We start from the raw sequence: 18,547 nt of genomic DNA on the forward strand, positions 1-18,547 counted from the left end.
CTATCAAATGAGGTCATACATAATTTTAGCAGTCTCATCTTGATTTATAACATGATCGCAGCAGATTACGCATACACAAACCAGCACGCTGGCTGTCAAAGTCAGGTATTGTCACCCTGCTAAAAAAAGCAGTTTCCAGGCCAGCCCAGTGGCCTACTGGTAGCACTCCCTATTGCTAGGGCGAGACCCAGTTTGCCTTACAGCCCTCGAGCTCACCCCCAGCTCTCGTTAGGACTGACGGAAGTCAGAGGCAGGAGCCTAAAGCCTTGCTTTGCACCTCGGTGCAGCAATCCTTCCTGGCGTTTCTTCTGATGGCTTTTCCATGCTCCCCTTAGCAGGGGCATGGGCACTCCGAAGAGCAAGCTTCTGTATGGGTTGTGGGGTGCTGACATGCTCCCTGCACCCCTTCTGTCTCCTCGAGGGAATAAAAGGTTGGCAGGAGCATCAGGCAGTGCTGTGCATGGAGGTATCGAAGGCTGTGTCCTGGTGCAGGCTGCTTGCACTGCTGAAGGCTTGGTCAAGGAGGCAGTGCTCCAGCTGTGGCGCAAAGCCGTGCCACCAGTCTCATGAGAGGCCCAAGGTATGAAATTTGGGGAAATTAGAGGGTGTTTCGGGCACAAATGCTGTTTCTGAATGGCACTTTGCTGCTGCTGTAGTGCCTCTGTCACTGCAATTAAACTGCTCCTGGGATCAGGAAGGGACGTGATCCCTATCCCCCAGCTTCAAACTTCTTCTGCAAACATTATTTCATCCCCGGAGATTTATCTGTAACTGCCATAGGGGGGAGCTGCAATAAATTATCTGGTCTTGCCTTTCTCTTCACCTGCTCTCACCTCACATTGGTATTTCTAGGGTCTGAGCGGCACGAAGTGTTGAGAGTGCATGTCATCTGTGTGTCTCTGAATAACTTATGTCTCTCCCACTGTTCTTATGGCCAAACCCTGCCCAGGAAGGACAAAGCAGGATGGAACAAGATTTATTCCTCGACATTGTAGGTATCACCCTTAAGCTGTAAAATAAAAGCTGAATGAGAAACCACATAAACATTTCCCCGGGAGATATGAAATAGTAGAGGGCTAATTATCACTGCAAGGGAACTTCTTGCAGCTCCTAATAGGGAGACCTCTACGTTGTTTATGCAAGAATATTCCTGGAGTGAGAGGCTGGAAGGAATCAAAGTAGTTCATCAAAATGAGTAAGCAAGGGGAATGCTCGCAGTGGATGGCACTGCTGTTTTGCACACCCTAAGGTAATTTTACCTAATCCTACTGAATGAGTTTTTCATGCATATGTATACAGGAATGTTTATATGTATGCATATCTGTCACGAGTAAAATCTGTTCCATCCTCAGTTGTCAAGCTGCGTGTGGCAGATTGCAGCAGGGCTTGGGGAGAGAAATTAAAGACCCAGATGAAGACCAGAACATTGGACATCCCTCCGGAGCCCATGAGCCAAAGCTGCAGCTCCTCCCCACGCCGGTGCAAACGCGGGGCAGCAAGGACCTGTTCCTGAGCAGCACTGACCAACACCAGAGCTGCAAAGTCCCCATCGGTATGGTGGGCACTGGGCAGTTCGGGGGGGGAAAAAGGACCCGTTTCCCTGCCCCGCTCCCTGGCAGGTGAGGCGGGGACACATCCCCGTCTCCCTGCGTGGCTGCCGCGTGTCCCCCGGGCTCTGGGCAGCAATGGGGGCCCCCCAGCAGCGAGCAGCCCCGGGTTGGATGCTCCTTCAGAAGACCTGCCTCTGCAGAGGTGCTCGCAGCCATTGGCACGGGCGCTGCGGAGCCGGTTGCCTGGCAGCACACGCGTCCTCTTCCCCATGACGAGCAGAGCATCGTCTCCACCGACCCGGACCACTTCCCCGACTTCACAGCTCTGCCCAGGCTGGAGAGACACCGCTGCCGAGCATGGTTCACCAAAATGGACTGAGCTGGCCCCGCAGAGACCCCCGCACCGAGGCACTGCCCCGCAGGTGAATTCATCCCAAATGCCGCTGTGCTCGGCGGGGATCAGCGCTAAGAGAAGGAGCTCTCTTAAAGAAACACATGCTAATTAGCGTGCATGAATATGTAGATCTCTGCAAAACGATCAGAGCAAAAGTAGCTGTGAAGCTAAGCCCAAGGTCTGTCTTCTTGTGCCTGGGTCTTCGGTTCCTGTTGAACACCAGCTAAATATGTTTGTCGTGCCAAAAGAAGGCAAATCGCTGTATCAGAGAGCACAGAGCTGCTCTGGATCTCTGTGGCTTAAAAACCGTGTGCAATGTGTTTATCTGCTCCCAGCTTGGCACTCGGCCTCCGAGGATGCCACGAATACGATTTGTGTGCTGTAGTAACTCAGATGCTGAACATGACTATCACAGGATTATGAACATCAGAGCCATAAAAATTATGACCTTCAGAAACATCCATCTTTCTTAAAAGAAAGCAAGCCCTTATGAGTCAGACTTGTTACCCCCTGGCAGCAGATGAGAACTGTCTTTTTGGGAGACGTGGAGGACAGGAGGAACAAGGAAGGAGCCTGATACATGTCACTCCTCTGGGGCGCAGCAGGACTGGGCGCGCAGGCTGGGAAGGCCAAGGAGGGACCTGCAGCCCCACACAGCTGTGGTGGGCACACTGTGGTGCTCGTGCTGTACAGGGAGCACTCAGGAGGAGCTAGCTGGCTGCCCAGGGGCTGGGGAGTATGGCAGGGATGTCAATTTGTTTTACATGGGCTCTGGGAGATGCTGGGCTGCAGCAGAATAGCAGGACGGCTGAAGTGGGAAGGGCCCTCTGGAGGCCACCCCATCCAACCCCTGCTCAAGCAGGGCCACCTACGGCAGGTTGCTCAGGACCATGTCCAAGCAGCTTTGGAAGATCTCCCGGGGGGGTGACTCCGCAACCTCTCTGGGCTCGGCCACCTGCACAGCAAAGTCTGCACGGTGAAGAAGCAGCCCCTCTGTTGAAGGTGCAAATGCACCCAGCTGGGGTGAGCTCTGGTGAGCTCCTCACCACCAGAGCTGACCATTGCACTGCAAGGTAGGGTGGGTATCTCCACACCACGGTGCGGTTTTTTGTAGAGATATAACATTATGAGATCCTCTCTTCACGTGTGCAGGAAGGATAAAAACAGTGTGGCCAAATAATTGCTTTCTCAATCTTCTCTGAAACAGATTTGTCCCAAGAAGGCTCAGGCTACATGAAAGGAGGCGGGAGCAGCTCTCTTCTGACTGTGACCACTTGCCATGATGTGGGAATGGGCATCGTTTCACCAGGACCTACATCTTCAGCTTCATCCTCTGCAGCATCCCCACCTCAGGTATAGAATCATAGAATCACAGAATCATAGGATATTCTGAGTTGGGACACACAAGAGTCATCAAGTTCAACTCCTGGCTCCACATAGGACCACCCAAAAATGAAGCCATATGTCTGAGAGCGTTGTCCAAACACTTCTTGAGCTCCAGGAGGCTCGGTGCCATGACCACTGCCCTGGGGAGCCTGTCCCAGTGCCCGACCCCCCTCTGGGTGCAGAACCTTTCCCTAACACCCAGCCTGACCCTCCCCTGTCCCAGCTCCATGCCGTTCCCTCGGGTCCTGTCGCTGTCCCCAGGGCAGAGCTCAGCGCCTGCCCCTCCGCTCCCCTCGTGAGGGAGCTGCAGGCCGCCATGAGGCCTCCCCTCTGCCTCCTCTGCTCTGGGCTGAGCAAACCAAGGGACCTCAGCTGCTCCTCACACGTCTTCCCCTCCAGATCCTTCACCTTCGAAGCCCTACAAAGTGGGTAGTGGCAATGGCCCAAGTGAGACAAAGATGGGGCAAACCAAGAGGGTCAGGGACCATTTGCAGGGTATGACGAGGCAGCAGGGAGGTGCACAGAGGGAGCACTGGGGCTCATCCCTCTTCAGGTGAAGAGGGAAACGTTCCTCTGGTGGGAAGGGCACGAGAGGAGCTGTGGCACAGTGGCAATGGGTACCGCTGCTGAGGCTGGAGGAGGATGAAGAGGAAGGGCTGCTACTGCATTGCCAGCCCCAGCTCTATCACCAAACACGAGCACGAGCTGTCACTGGTGTGGAATGCAGCAGATGGCCAAATTGTTAGATTCTCCCTTCCGAGAGCAAAATGATATACTGTTTTTTAGCATCCTTGCCTGGAGCTGAGTGCTAGCTTCAGATACTACGAAGATATACTGTACAAAGGCACTTTGTGCCAGCAATGTGCTCTAGTGATAATCAGGAGAAAACTGTGCTTAAAGCGACATTTAAAAAAATAATTATTATGGCCTGTTGCTGTTACTCACACATCCCCAAAGCCGATCTGGTAACAGAGCTTTCCAAAGTGTTTTTGCCTGACATGTCATCTGGAGATTATGGATTCATGCTGTCGCTGGATCTCACCTTGCAATCACCAGGTCTATGTATGCACACCATTTTTTTCCCCTCTTTTGGGGGGAAAGAAATTATTTTCTCCTTTCAATGTTTCTCATGCCATTTTGGCTGGTTTTGTGCCAATTCTTGGCTCATCCATTTGCTGGAGAAAACAGGCCTGACTGTCACAGAGCTGGCTATGAAGGTGGTGGGATCATGATCCCACCTCTCCTTGCATGGAGCCTCAGCACCTGGAGCAGCTGAGTGCTCTGCGAAACCCGAGCCTGCCTGCAGATGCTGCAGAGCTCACCCACATTTTGCTAACTTCAGGTGCTTGAAACTTTATGTTGAAGGTGCAGGGTTGTTAGCAGTGAGTCATTAGGGCAGGTGTGCTTTGCCAGCTCCAGCTCTGAGCTGATGATAAAGGGGGAGGCTTTCAGAGAGAGCTTTGGTAATGACCTGAGCAGGAGAGAAAACGCAAAGTGACTTGAAAGTCTGCGTATTATTCCTTATCAATACATGCAAAACCCAGGGCAAGGATCAGTGTTGTCTGCAATCAAGTGAATGCTCTGCTTGTAGAAAAGGGCTGTTTTCTTGTTGATATCTTTTGCAGTTCACTGGATATGTTTTTTTTAAGGACTTCTGGCTGCTGAGTATATGGCGTGCTCTCTTCCTGTTAATCCTTTAAAATTGGTTGTGGTTTCTTATTTTTTTATTTTTTATGAAAGGGCTTTCATGGATTATCTGTAAGCTTTGTCTCCTAAGGTATTAGGATGTCTTAAATCTTCTTTAAAATCCACCTTTCCCTTACTACCCATCTTCAGAAGACTCCTCCTGTGCCACACCTGCTCATGCTGCAGCAGCCCCTCCTCCCTCTCCTCCTCATGCTTTCTTCCACCTGGTTTGCTCAGAAGTCTCCTGCTAAACATCCCACAGCTGTGACGCACCATCCCATCTCTCGTATCCCAACCATGTCACATCTCCCTCAGCCTCCAGTGAAACTTCCCTATCTTCCCCTCGAAGGCCCTCAGTAACTTATCGTTGATCTCGCTCCTCCCGCTCCTTTTCCTGTCTGTTTTTCAGTCATCCCTCCTTCCTACTTATTTTGTCGTGCTCTTAGATAGTTCCATGTTGCTTTCGTCTTCATGCTCCGCTGACACCTGGGTCTCCATCTCCATTTTCCACTAGCCAAACATTCTCTCCCTCACTCTTTTGGATCTGACTTGAATCCCTATCTTTGTCTCCCCGACTAGCAGTAACACCCTGCATGCACTCGCGCAGAGGTGCCTGAGCTGCCATCCCGTGTGATGTTTCTGGGGTGCATGTTCTTCATCCCAGGGATTTGTGGTTCTCCAGTGGTGCACGCCCCACAGACACAAATGGGTCTCTTGAAGAGCAGCAGCTGCTGGTAAGTGACCGTGTGTTATTAATCCTGTTGCTTACATGACACAACAAAAACTCTAAACTTTCTTCAGCCAGGTAACAAGAATAATCTTTTCTACATTGATGTGAAGGCACACTTTGGCTAGGTAAAGACATTAAAACACACATTATTTATAGAGACTTAAAGTTCCTATAGCCACCAAAGCTGTTTGAGGAATATAAATAAGCAGCAGGCTATTGGAATAGGGTTTGGGCCTCACTTCCCTCTTCTGTCTTGCACTGTCATGTCACCCCTGGTTGCATTCAAGTTGCCTTTAGCATCTCTACATTCCTGCATATGATAAACAATAGGGAATAGCTCCCATACAGCAGAGGGAATATAGCAGCAAGTGTCTCATATCCATTTTTCAACTGTCATCGAATAGCTTTTATTCACGGCATAGCACAAGTGTCAGCCAACTGGCAAAGGCAGCCTATATTAAAAATGCTGGGGATTATTCATGTCAACAGGCACAAGGGAGCTTTTCTCAGTCAGTGGATCTGCAGTAGCAGTGGTATGAAAATGCAGCAGGTCCTCCAGAGTAATCTCAAATCTGAATAACTTCATAAGGAAGCCAACAGCTGATGATCACTTCCAAGCACAATTAAAAAATATATATATTGCGCACAATTAGATCAGAGCTTGGATAGGTGAGACGTTTAACTGTGTGGATAGACAGAAAGAAAAGCTTATACCGTAAGCATGTTATGTAGGAAGACGAAGGTGATATTTTTATAACAATGCTCAAATTGAAGATGGTCTGAAGGCTGTGAGCTGGTGGTGGCTTCTGAAGTTTGCTTCTGATTGCATAATTATCAGGTACGTAGGATCTTGGCTGGTTTGATTACAGGCCTTGACTGCACTATTGGGAATGTGATCTCCATTGGCCATGTGATTTGTCTTTTATGGACAAGGTATAATTTAGAAATGGAAAATTCTTTCTCCTTTTAAAAGATTAAAAAAAATGTTTCTCTGAAAATATCTGTTATTAAATTTATGAGAATATTACTAGAAAAAAAAGATGGACACAAGAAATAAAACTACTCACCCTAAAAACATCAGGTAAAGGTGGAAAATTATGGAGATTTTAGATGTCTCAGGCTAGCCCTTAAGGGCAATTCCATCCATTGATTGATTATTCCAGGCCCACTGTATTTGCAGAAGTTCACTATATTCTGCCATCTCACATTTTTGCATTTTTGCTTTCAAAGCATATGGCCTGCTTCTTTTCCCCCTCCATTATTTTAGATTCATTTAATTCTCTGAACTTGGTGATGCTATGTGGGTATGAAATCAGGAGCAGTATAAGTGGAAAATAAAAAGTAAGGCCCATGCAAGTTACCATGAATGAGGTGACCTGATCTGATCTGACACAGATCTATGTCCCACTTATGCTCTGGGAAATGTTGGATACTATATTTCAGTAAAAATGTCATTTCTGTACAAATGTGTGATGCAAAAGAAACCCAACCAGCAAAACCTGGCGATGTATCCCATGGCATCTCCATGACAACATATAGATGCACATGCCACATACATCCTTATCGGGAGGCAAACTGCTTTTGCTTTCCCTGCTCTAGAGCTAAAAGGCAGGCCGAGGGGTAGCTGGCTGCAGTGAATGGTGGTGGGACTTAAACGTGGAAACCACAGCTCGCGATTTGTACAGGGTAAAGCGGAGGCAGACCAAGGAGCCTCGTCAGAGAGACGAGCCTTGTGCTCCTGTGGAGGCCGCTTGGTCAAACCAAGGCCTGGGTGCTGGCGGGTGTCCAGCGAGGCCAAGAAGCCACACGGAGGAACCTTTGCTGGGCTCTCAAAGTCTTTCTGCAGGGCTGTTGGTGCGACTCGCCGGCAGAGCTAGATAAGAACAGGTGGTAATTTGGGTTAATGAGTTATTCCGAGAGGTCGTTCCCTCTCTGCACATGCAGAACAGAAGGGCGAGCAATCCCACAGAGGGCCCAGTGGCAGCAGCCGCCGTCACCATTCCTTGGGGGTGCGAGGGATGCCAGGGCCTGGTCCGGCAGGCAGAGCGGGCAGCACCCGCAGCCCTCGCACCATGAGGCTTCTCCTGAATGGATTCCATGCCCTCAGAGGCAAAGGGTAAGGCTGACACCACAAACAGGAGCCCGCCCCTGGCTCAGCATGCTCATTTAATGGCTCCACGAGCTTGCGTGTTCAACCAAACCAAAGGGGCGCGGCATCGTGTGCCTGCTTCCCAGAGCAGCTGGGAGCAGGGCAGTGGGCACGGAGCTATCCTGCTGGGTCCATCTCCTTTCGGTGCCTCCACCCACCCCGCAGGCTGGCCAGTGCCATGCTGCCTCCTGCCCTGCCTTGCAGGCCCACGGGCACAGGATGGGTGTACCAGCCAGTGTTGCCGAACAGCAGTGCACTCAGTAAATGCCCTCTCCCTGCTGCCTTCCCAACCTGGCCCTTCCTCAGCCTCCCTGCCCACCGGTGTGGCTCCTATCCCCTCCTGGAAGCAGCGGCGGTGCTGTAATTTCACACCCAGCTGGCCATGCACTGGCTCCTCCACGCGCCGTGCTCCCAGCAAGGCTCTGGCCCTGGCTGCCGCAGGCACCTTTAGCGCAGCTGGTGGGGCTGAATTAGTGTTTGCAGTGCTCAGGAAATGTTCGTGCTATAAACAGGGCGCCCGTAAAGCAAGGCTGGCCTTTCCATCATTGTTTCTGATTTCTGGGCCGGAACATGGGCAGTATTCTGCACTTCTAAGCAAAGCACCTTAAGCAAGTTAAGTTACCTCTGCTGCTCAGTTTTCCTTTCTGAGAAATGGAGGTAATGATATTTGTAGAGCACTTTCTCTTTTTTTTTTTTTTTTTTGAGATGTGCCACATAAAAGCAGGTTGTTAGCTTTCGTTGGGCTGTAAAAAGTTCTCAGCCTAACAATGGGGCACGGTGTGTTATCAGCAATAATAAAAAGTTACACTGATCTTTAGCATTTAGGGCTAGACCTTTGTTCTGCTTGGTTACTTATAATCTTTACAGTGGTGTGGCTTAGGCTTTTGCTTTTACTTTTTTTTTTTTCCACGCTCTGTATGTGTATGTATAGTGTACATATGGCTGACTTTTGCTTGTATTAGGGTCAAAGGTCACCTTTTTTAGCCTACCACACAAATGTCAGTTGGCATCCTTGGAGTGACCAGCCTGTAATCTGTGATTCAGCATGTTTCCTCTGAAATAGAAGGAAAATTAGCTTGCCAACAGACAGGAAACTGAGTAAGAAACCACTGAACCAAAAAGGACAAAAAGAAAGATTATGATCCCTAAGAAATGATCTGCCTGTGCTTCAGCATGTACTCTATGAACGTTTTATGCTGACTGACAGTGCTTGTCCATATTTTGTAGATAACTTTTCATTTTTTTAACCATAAAAATGATTATTTCCCTCTACACAGCCTCTAAAGAAGAAAATAAATTCCATGTTAGTCCATGGGGCAATGAAAAGCTTTGTGCCTCCCAACCTGGACAGCACAGTGCAAGGATGGCAGTGTTCAGGCATGGACAAGTTCGTGGCAGGTGGCATCTGGGCACAATGTGGCCCAGGGTTGAGGAGCCTTAGGTAGGTTCCTGTTTAACAGCTTTTCCAATCTTATGTCTAGCTATGCACACCAGGAAGCCGTAGACAGAGAAAAAGCCATCACAGATGACATTAGTTCATAGCAGAGGTAACAGCATAAGCAGCGAAGTCAATCCCTAGATAGGTCCTCATGGCCTAACAGTCTGAAAAGCAGCATCTGGACATGACAGCAGGGTGTACAAGCTGTGGGGGAGCCCCTGGTGCTGGGTGAACCCATACCCCAGCCCCAGCTTTCAGGCAACCACCTCGGGAAGCAGCAGTAGTGGTGGAGCAGCAATTGAAATGGTGATGATTGAGTTCGAGGGGGTTCAGAAAGTATTCAGCATATCCTGTGGGCTGGGGATGGTGTTCCTGATGGATGCCGACCTTTGATGAGAAGAGAATAATTAACCTTTCTTTTGTTTACAGATAACTGAAACAATTAGCACTACACAGGGTCCCCCAAGGCCCTTCAGGAATCTGAATCAAGCACCAGGATTGTTTGGCTAGCAGCTAGGGTACCAATTAAGGTAGAGATGAACCTGAATGTGGCAATTTTCTTGTGGTGGGATAGAAGAGGGACAGAAACAGGACAGGTAGCCAGGAAGGCTCAGACCTAGCTGGAGGAGCCCCCAGCAGTGTGACCCCAAACAAAAGCTGAGAGAGGGATTTTTGGGCGCAGTGTTTTCAAGCAAAAGACTTCAAAAGGCAAGCAAAACTCCCAATTCTTTTTTGACCTTTGTTTTAAACGTTCAAGGAAAAAGGGCTCTGTGCATTCTTTGTTAATCAAGAACACTGATTTAAAGAATTACCTGGCTCCATCACCATTCTCACATGAATGGGACCAGCCCCAAACTGATCTGGGCAGTGTAACTGATATGGGTGGAAAAGAATAATATTCTACGTATTTCTGAGGAAAAAGTTCTTATTTTATAGACTTCTGTAATAAATATATGCAGGAGTTCAAAGCAGCAAAGAATTGGATAGGTTATTATTCTCCAATCAATTTAATTTTTGAGTCTTAAAGAATGCTAATTTTAAATGAGATATTCTTCTGATAAATTCTACAATTGAGGGGATGTAAATGCACATTTGTAATGAATGCTATTTTTTCATATTTGATTGCAGTAATCCAAATGATCTTATTTAATATCAAGGACAGAGCTGGTATCTATTTTTTGATAACTGCTTTGCATAGCATACTCCATACAGTTAAAATTTCTGGAGAACTGTCTTAGAGGACAGGACTCTGGTAGTACAGTCCTGGTGGTGGCTGAACAGGCACCTCCTGCAGACGGAGCCACAGCCTGCTGGAAGGCCACAGGGCAGAAAGTCTCAACATCCGAGTTCTTTGCCAGCAAAGTATTTTGCTCTAATAATCCTTTCCTGCATTGTTCTAATATCAAGCATCACCTCTTCAATTTTCAAAGACTGAGATGTGCTTATTTTACCTGTCTCTCTTTTTTGTTTTCATCCTGTTGTCAGAGCTGGAAGGTCTTGCTCTAGTTGCCAGTCTTCCTGTCCAGTTGTCCCTTCTCCAGCCTGAAAACAATCTTCTTCAGCCTTTCAAGGTATGTTTGACTGGCTTTCCATCCTCAGGGTGATGCATTTAAAAAACGCAGTCTTTGGAAAGTGAAAAGCTTCGTTTCTCAGGACTGTGCCGTGAAATTCCTGGGAAAATAGTATTAGAAGGTTTCGGACTAATGCAACTCTGTGTGATAAAAATCCTTTTAACAAGTTAGCTTTCTATGGTAATTATATGCACTGTAGGTCAATGAGAATGTACAAGAAACATTATTTATATGCATAATATGAATAGTCATCATTATCAACATTGCAGAATAGGGAAGAAGATAAAAAGCAGATATTGTAGACGTGGTGATAATGGGCTGTTCATAACAGGAATATTTTTATTTAATTCTTTGTGGTGATATGCTACTATTTAAGTTTAGCAGAGTTCCATGTCATATATGGTTTTCTTAAGATTTATAAAAAGATCAAGAATCAGACTTGCAGAAAAGCAGCCAAGCTGAGTGTAGTGCAGATGAGAAACAACATGGTCCTCAGTGATGTTTTCAGGCATCATGAGCTAAAATTCACAGCCAGCCAGAAGTCACTTGGAATTACAAGGCACCTGTATACCTGCTATCTTCATCCACTGCAACGCTTTATTATTAAGCATTATTATTCAGGTACTATGCTGTCTGCAGTTCATAGATACTGAAAGAATTTTAAGGCAGGCATAGTCAAATTTTCAGAGAATAAGAGACTGGGAGCCCAAAATTTCAGCTCCTACAGAGACTTGCTTCATGGCTTTGGACAAAATAACCACTCTTCTTTCACTGTCTCTGTAAAAGAGAGCTAATATTTGTGTCTCATGGGATGTTGTGAGATTAATAGTTTTTGGATGCATAAATTGCGGTGAAGATGGAGAGATCTGAGTCTTATTTCACAATAGCCTTGCAATTGCAGCACAAGCAGAGCAGACCCGGCCTCCCCTCAGTTAGGGACAAACAGCTTGGAACTCGGCAAGTACTCTATCCAGCTAGAACAAATACAATTTTGCAGTCCATTGATTTCCATTTACAATGCCAAGTTTTATTTGATTTATTTTTTGAATATCTGTGTGCAACAACACCAACTTCCTCTTTTTATTTTTCCCTCTTTAAATGAAGTGCCACCGGCATGTGATCCTCATTAGCCTAGCAGTATTTTGGTTAAGGTAAAGGATCAATTGACAAACAAAATGGGATCATTTAAGACAGTTTTGATAATGCAATCTAAAATTCACTTTATTTAACTCTAAGACATATGAGAAGGAATGTAGGATTTCTGAGCATATCGGGTGACTACATACCTGCATGGACTATGTAAAGGTGCCTCGTGTATGCAGATAGGTCCAGATTAAACAACTGTACCCTACGTGTTATTTAATGACTTAACAAATAATGATAGCAAATACATGAATGTCATTTGGGACAAACTCTACCCTCCAGCGTGACTGCCTGCATTTCCCTAGCGCTGCACAGTGACCAGAGGAGCATTGTGCAGCATCAAGCTGGACTCCTCCTGGTGTTGGCATGCATGGCGTGGATCCTGGCATGGGGGCCCCTCCTGGAAGCCTGGTTTGGGGCCATCCCACCACTTGCACAAGCAGCCTTCAGATTCCCCCTGCCAGCCTCCCTTCACCCAACAAGTGCGTCTCTGTCCCTGACAGCAAAGCTCAGCACCTGCCACTGAGCAGACGCGCTCGATACTACTGAATGAGGACAGGTATGGGTGTTGTTATCTCACCTACAGGAACTGGGTTATTGCTGCCACCACGGGGACTAGGAGCAGTGGGGAGGGAGGAGGAAGAGGGAGAGAGCAGCTACTGTTGATACAAGCCAGGCACTGATATCCTCCAAACTCTTGGATGCAAAGTAGTTGCTGATAATATAAAGTACGCACAATACCTAGGGGGTGCAAAGATAATCTGACCTGTCAGTGGTGAACTATGCTGAAACTTGCATTGTCATGGCTCACACCGGTCAGCGCATATGGGTGGATGGGAGATTGGGCTGTCAGCTTCTGTGAGCCCCCCGCTCCTCGGTGAAAGGGAGCTGGCCACTTTCCCACCAACGGCCCTAGCTCTTTCAGTTACAGCCAGTCAAGTCCAATGACATCAAATATTAATCTGGCACACAACTTGGGCTGTCCAAGTGCATTTTGTAACCAACAGCGTATCCAATCCTTGGGACCTGATGACAATCACTCCTTTGTTGTCACATTGTTCAGTCACTCTAACCCAGATTCTCAGTCAATTCAGAGGAAAGAATGGTGCTTCAGAGGACTGATTATGGCAAAAGTGCTTCAAAAAATGAACAGAGGGAAGGCAGGGCTGCAACGCATCACAAAAGATCCTACCATAAAACCTAGAGAATGAACAAGAAGCCTTAGTTGATCTCACAGCAAGAGGCTCTGTTGTTATTTTGCACACAGCTTCTCTGCAGGGCAGCCTTTAGAGCATCCTGAATCTGGTGTTTGGGCTCACAGTTCGCTCAGAGTTCTCTCTGCAAGATTACAGCCAGTGAGAGAAAATGATGAACTGCCCCTAAATTATTCAAAGAAAGCAAAGAAATAAAATATAGACGAAAAAAGAATACTTCCTAATAATTTGAGCCAAAAGCCAAAGCATATTAGCATATGAGGACTGGAAGATTCAGAGAAATAGCTTGAAGGAAATTGCTATAGTCTGGGAGGAAAATGTGTGAAATCACTTAATTTAGTAATATACCTGGCATACTTAACGAAAGGGGAAGTCTCTACACTGTATTGGCACCACCACTGACTTTATCGTGTGTGGAACAGGTGGCTCAAGGAACAGGTAAGAAATAAAAAGAGTTTTTTAGGAGTTCAGAGGGGTTCTGTCATGGAGGTTTTTTCACAAGGTGTTTCTGAGTGGGGTGGAGTGGGAGAAAGGGTCAGCAGCCTAGCGTGATGGCTTGCGGAGTCCCTGTTAAATGATGCTGAGAGACAGGAGCTACCTCGGCTATGGAAAACAGCCTACTTGGGGGTGATTTCTCTAAGAGACGAGCATGCGTGCTTTTGGGCGGCTCCCTGTTCTTGGGTAGCTGGTAAGAGCCTTTGATATCCCCAGTGTTGGGGACAGGCCTTGGAGTCCGAGCTGTTTATTTTTAAGAGCAAACATTTGGCAAATAAAGAAAAAATAGACCCGGACATGTGGTTAAGTGTGTGTGATGTCACACGGAAAGCTACTTCTGTGGCACTGGAGTGCAAAATCCAAACGCACTGCGTTTGGAAAGTAATTACTGCCTGGAAGGCTTGGTAATCTTGTGTCTGCTCCCGCCAGTGTTCAGATACGCGCGCACACACACACGGTCCATCTTAGCAGCTGATCCCCTTGGGGAGGACAAGGAGAAAAAACAGGCACAGGGACGGGCAGGCCACCTCTGAATCCTTGGTATTTTGATCCCAGAGGTTTGCGGTGTAGTAGTCCATGCAGCAGTTATTCTGCAAATGGCGAGCTCTGGTCTAGTGCTGTCAGTCTCATGCCCACGGCTTACGAACACCTACATTCCCTTTAAAAATAAAATCGTAACAGCTCTGAATACAAATGTGCGAAAGCTTTACTATTTAAAGGGATTTTCTGTAGAAACTATGTCAAACGTAGCTCTTTCTAGAATGGCACCCAGGATGACTCTTTCTGCAGATGCTGATTTCTGCGGATGGACTACTCTTTAGGCAAAAGCAGCTCCGAAAAACAGGAAAGGACTGGAAACTGCGCAAATTTCCAGCTGGAAACTTCAGCAGTTGTCTTGGATGATTGCAGCCTGATGCCTTGAGAGGTCTCTGTGGGCAGCTGAGGCGCGGGGATGGGGATGGTGCGAGCCTACAGCACAGGCAATACGCTGGGTCTGTTGTGCCCCCTCAGAGGCTCAGATGTGCCCTTGACATTTCCTCTCATGGGTGTGTATTGGCCAGTTTTGGTTGGTGTATGCATGGCTCTCGGCCTCCTGAAGACGTTCAATGCCTTCCACTAAGGAATAATTGTATTTCATTGGCATGGGCTGCCCAGAGAGGCTGGGGAGACTCCACTTGGAGAAGCCTCCTGGGCAACCTGCTCTGGGTGGCCCTGCTTGAGCACGGGTTGGACCCGTTAACCTCCAGAGGTCCCTTCCCACCTCAGCCATCATGTGATTCCGTATTAAAGGGGGAAAGCGGGACGTTGGAACAGGAGTGAATGCCTCAACACCTGATACCCCCTTTGCCAGGTAAGCTGATAGTACAAATGCAATATTCACCCTGTCGTAAGGCATTAAATATTTCTGCTCTGACTTGCGCCTGTTCCCAGCTATTGTCAGCACAACCATTAGCTGCTTGCATCAAGACATTAAGCCAAATCCTGGCTCCAGTGAGGTCAGTCATAAAACTCAAATTGATTTCAGTGGCACTAGAAATTAGTCTCCCAGACAGTGGTCAGGAAGGAGGAGTTGGAGGGCAGTTTGCTGTCACCTAATGGGATGAGTTTAAGTTAAAGTCACTCATTTGGGGTGGTACACTGAACTTCTGTGTGCGAGTGTGTGCACAGCACAGAGGCATGGCAGTTATGCCACTAAGAGACCCGGTGTTGATAGCTACTAAAAGCGATTTCCAAACTTTCTCATAAATACAGATGACTGTTTCAGGACTGAGGGATGTGGACATCCTGGCTTCCGGCTGTATATGGCTGGTGGTGCCTCATCTATCTCATACAGTTTAGTGCTGATACACTGTTTGTTTAATTACTCAACCAGAAAGAAGTATTAAATGGTGTTTCATAATTCCTTATTGCAATACATGCCTTCCAGTAATTACCTCACGCATTCTCTGATAGTGTAAGAAAAGCCCTCCCCTCCTTATCTCCTGCATGTATGACTACACACCTCTTTAGAACTGGATTTTGTTCTTTATCCTTTTTTTTTTTCCTTCCAGTTGCATTTAGACTGATCTCAAGAAGAATGTGCAAATCTCTGTGAATGCCCTTTGATGCACATTTACATTTCCCCCTTGCTTTTACAAAAAAGCACACGGACTACATTGTTTTGATTTCCTATTTGCTTTTCATTTCTCTGTAATATCCAGTTGCGACCACTTTTTTAATATATTATTTTCAGACTCCTTCCATCCTACACACATATGAGATGAGATGTACTTTCTTCCATCCTGGACCTAAATTTTAAATTAATCGTTAACCTGAACTTTTTCCTCTAAGGTTGCACAGGAAAATCTACAGTTCAGTCATGTCTGCTCTCCTGTGGTAAGACAAGGCTTAGATTTGTTATAATCACTAGCAGTAAATACTGTATCCATTTTTAGAGAATTATCCAATCTGCTCATATTTCCTGATCTTTCTTCTCATTCCTTTGTTATGATATGCATTCTGCCTCTTAATTGTTTCCATGTGAAATGGCCTCAGTCCGAGCAGTTGCAACGAATAACGTCCACTTCAAAATGTCAGCTTTTTGGTTTCAGCAGATAACCACAGTCTGGTTCCTCTCTGCATGCAGTAGTGCTCTTTAAGGACATGTAACGTCTTCTGCAGTCTTGTTAAGTGAAAAACAGTAAAGAACAAACATCACAGACAAAAGGCAGCTTAGTAAATGTCATTTCTACCCGTTGCCAGTAATCTTGATCCCATTTTTGATTTCTGCACAGCTGTAACATTTTCCTTGCCTTTCAGTATAGCTAAATAGTATTAGGAACTAACTTAGCATCCCTCAAATGGATTGTGTTAAAATGTCCTTTGTTAAATAAGCGGGGTGTCCCTTTTATGTTTGCAGCATTGAGGCTGCTTTACTGAAAGCCCCTTCATCGCTGTGGAAAGCTCTGCTGGTTTTTCTGCATTTCCCCTGATGCGCTGAACTGCGAAGTGTGAAGGAGCATCCTGGAAGAGAAGGAAGCTAAATATATTCTGCTACAAGATTTCTTCCATTCCTCTCGCCACCCCCAGATCCCAGAGACTACAATGGCTTATGCAGGGCTTTACATATGCAGCAAATGGCGGGGGAGGAAAATTCCCACAGATGAAGAGCTGTAGCCCAGTACCACCACCTCCACCTACAGCACACAGCCTGCAGTGGTGCTGGGGTGGGGTTTGAGGGAAAGCACTCCAATCCTTGCTTCCAAAGAGAGGTCCTACGCAACTGTATTTAGGAAAGGATGCCTGGCTACAGGGAGACCCTTCCCTATGGCTTTGATATAGCCACCTGGACAAGGTGGGGAGGAGGGGATTTCCTCTTCGACCCCCATCTTTAGTGCTTCCTTTTCCTTAGCTCTAAGGGACTTGCCAGCCTGTGGGGGTTATTTTCTTTCCAACCATTCTTTGGCCACCTACCTATAAGCAGTCTGTAAGCTATCCATATGCTTACAGGAGCTGAGTGCTGTGTGTGTTCCCTGGGAGGCCAGGAGCCTGATGACACGCTCTCCATCTCTTATGAGAGCATTGCCTTATTAGTGTTTAAGGAGCACAACTCCATGTCAGCGCAAAAGAGCAAACAAGAGTTTCCTCTCATTTACCCCTGACTTTATGCTTACATAATTCCACTAATTTCATTTGCATGAGAACAGAAACAGATCCATAGTCTCTTGGTGGAGATGATTTTGCAGAGCTGTGATCCAAGCCAGAAGGCCGAGCAGGAGTCCACTTCCCATGCACAAACCTCCACGCCAGAAGTGGTGTGTGCGGAGTGGCTCTTTTCTGCCCACCCGAGGCTTTTAAGGACATTTGTGGGCCTTGTATGCAGCGGGGTGGAGGCAGAGGAGAGTGACTGAGCTGCCCTCCCTCCTCTCCAAGTGGAAGCGGCCTCGCAGGCTGTTTTTATCTCCAGGTACACAAAAGGAAATTAAACAATTAGAACGGATAGCTCAGAGCTGTATACTCCAAGGGGAAGAAATTACTATTGGTTTGACAGGTCTGTAAGTGAACTACTTATTTATGTAGCTCAATAGATTTAATATTAATCACAGATGAAAGACGCAAGTTAAACACGCTTTGCAAACACATGCGTTGACTCCTTATTTACCTGCGAGTGGCTCGGGCTAGCCTTGCTGCCAGTACTGCCACAGACAGGCAAGGCCAGGATAGCGCAAGTGAGAAATGAATGACAGCAAAAAAAATGCTCTTAAAAGTTTCAAATGTTGGAATTGCTCTAAAAGATAACACAAAAGAAGGATATAAAATCCACAGTTGGATGTCAATGTTTGCAAGCAATCGTACATCTGAGCTTCAGCAGCTTTGTGCTAGTCTGGGGCATCAGACAAGCGAAACACGTTGACCTCCCAACCCTCTGAGTTTCCTATTCCTGTCCAAAGCTGGCATGGGTAAAAGCAATCAGCGCCTTCTCATTACTCGCCTATCACTTTGCCTTGATACCACTGAAAAAGTCTCTAGAATGTATAGGGGGAGTCAACTGAATCTTTTTTAAGCATCATGCACACAATGTACATCAGGTGGAAAAATGCTCTTGGAATCTGCTATCCCATGGCTGAAACAGCTGAGGAGAAGAAAGCTCCTGTTAAAGGAAACCAAAAGAAAAGAGCTTTGGAGCAAATTTTAGGCATAGTAAACTCTCTCTGAAAAGTGTCTGTGCAGCCATCTTCTTAAAGAACCTTGAAAATTGTATGTTTTTCATGCTTTATATCTTTAAAAGTATCCCACTCTTTTTTTTTTCCA

The 18,547-nt window shown here is 46.8% G+C and overlaps 1 long non-coding RNA gene across 3 annotated transcripts; it reads left to right on the forward strand.

Moving 5' to 3' along the window:
• Window positions 1-3,069: 3,069 nt before the first annotated feature.
• Window positions 3,070-17,428, forward strand: LOC121068566. 3 transcript variants are annotated; one of them, XR_005818963.1, is made up of 4 exons: window positions 3,070-3,297; window positions 5,596-5,750; window positions 10,819-10,904; window positions 15,990-17,428. It is a non-coding gene; the product is annotated as an uncharacterized LOC121068566 (long non-coding RNA). The 3 variants fall into 3 exon arrangements; XR_005818964.1 differs by lacking the exon at window positions 3,070-3,297 and having other exon boundaries at window positions 3,648-5,750; window positions 15,990-16,132; window positions 16,656-17,428; XR_005818962.1 differs by lacking the exon at window positions 3,070-3,297 and having other exon boundaries at window positions 3,648-5,750.
• Window positions 17,429-18,547: the final 1,119 nt, after the last annotated feature.

This window comes from Cygnus olor, chromosome 3 (assembly GCF_009769625.2).
Source record: "Cygnus olor isolate bCygOlo1 chromosome 3, bCygOlo1.pri.v2, whole genome shotgun sequence".
NCBI classification, from domain to species: Eukaryota; Metazoa; Chordata; class Aves; order Anseriformes; family Anatidae; genus Cygnus; species Cygnus olor.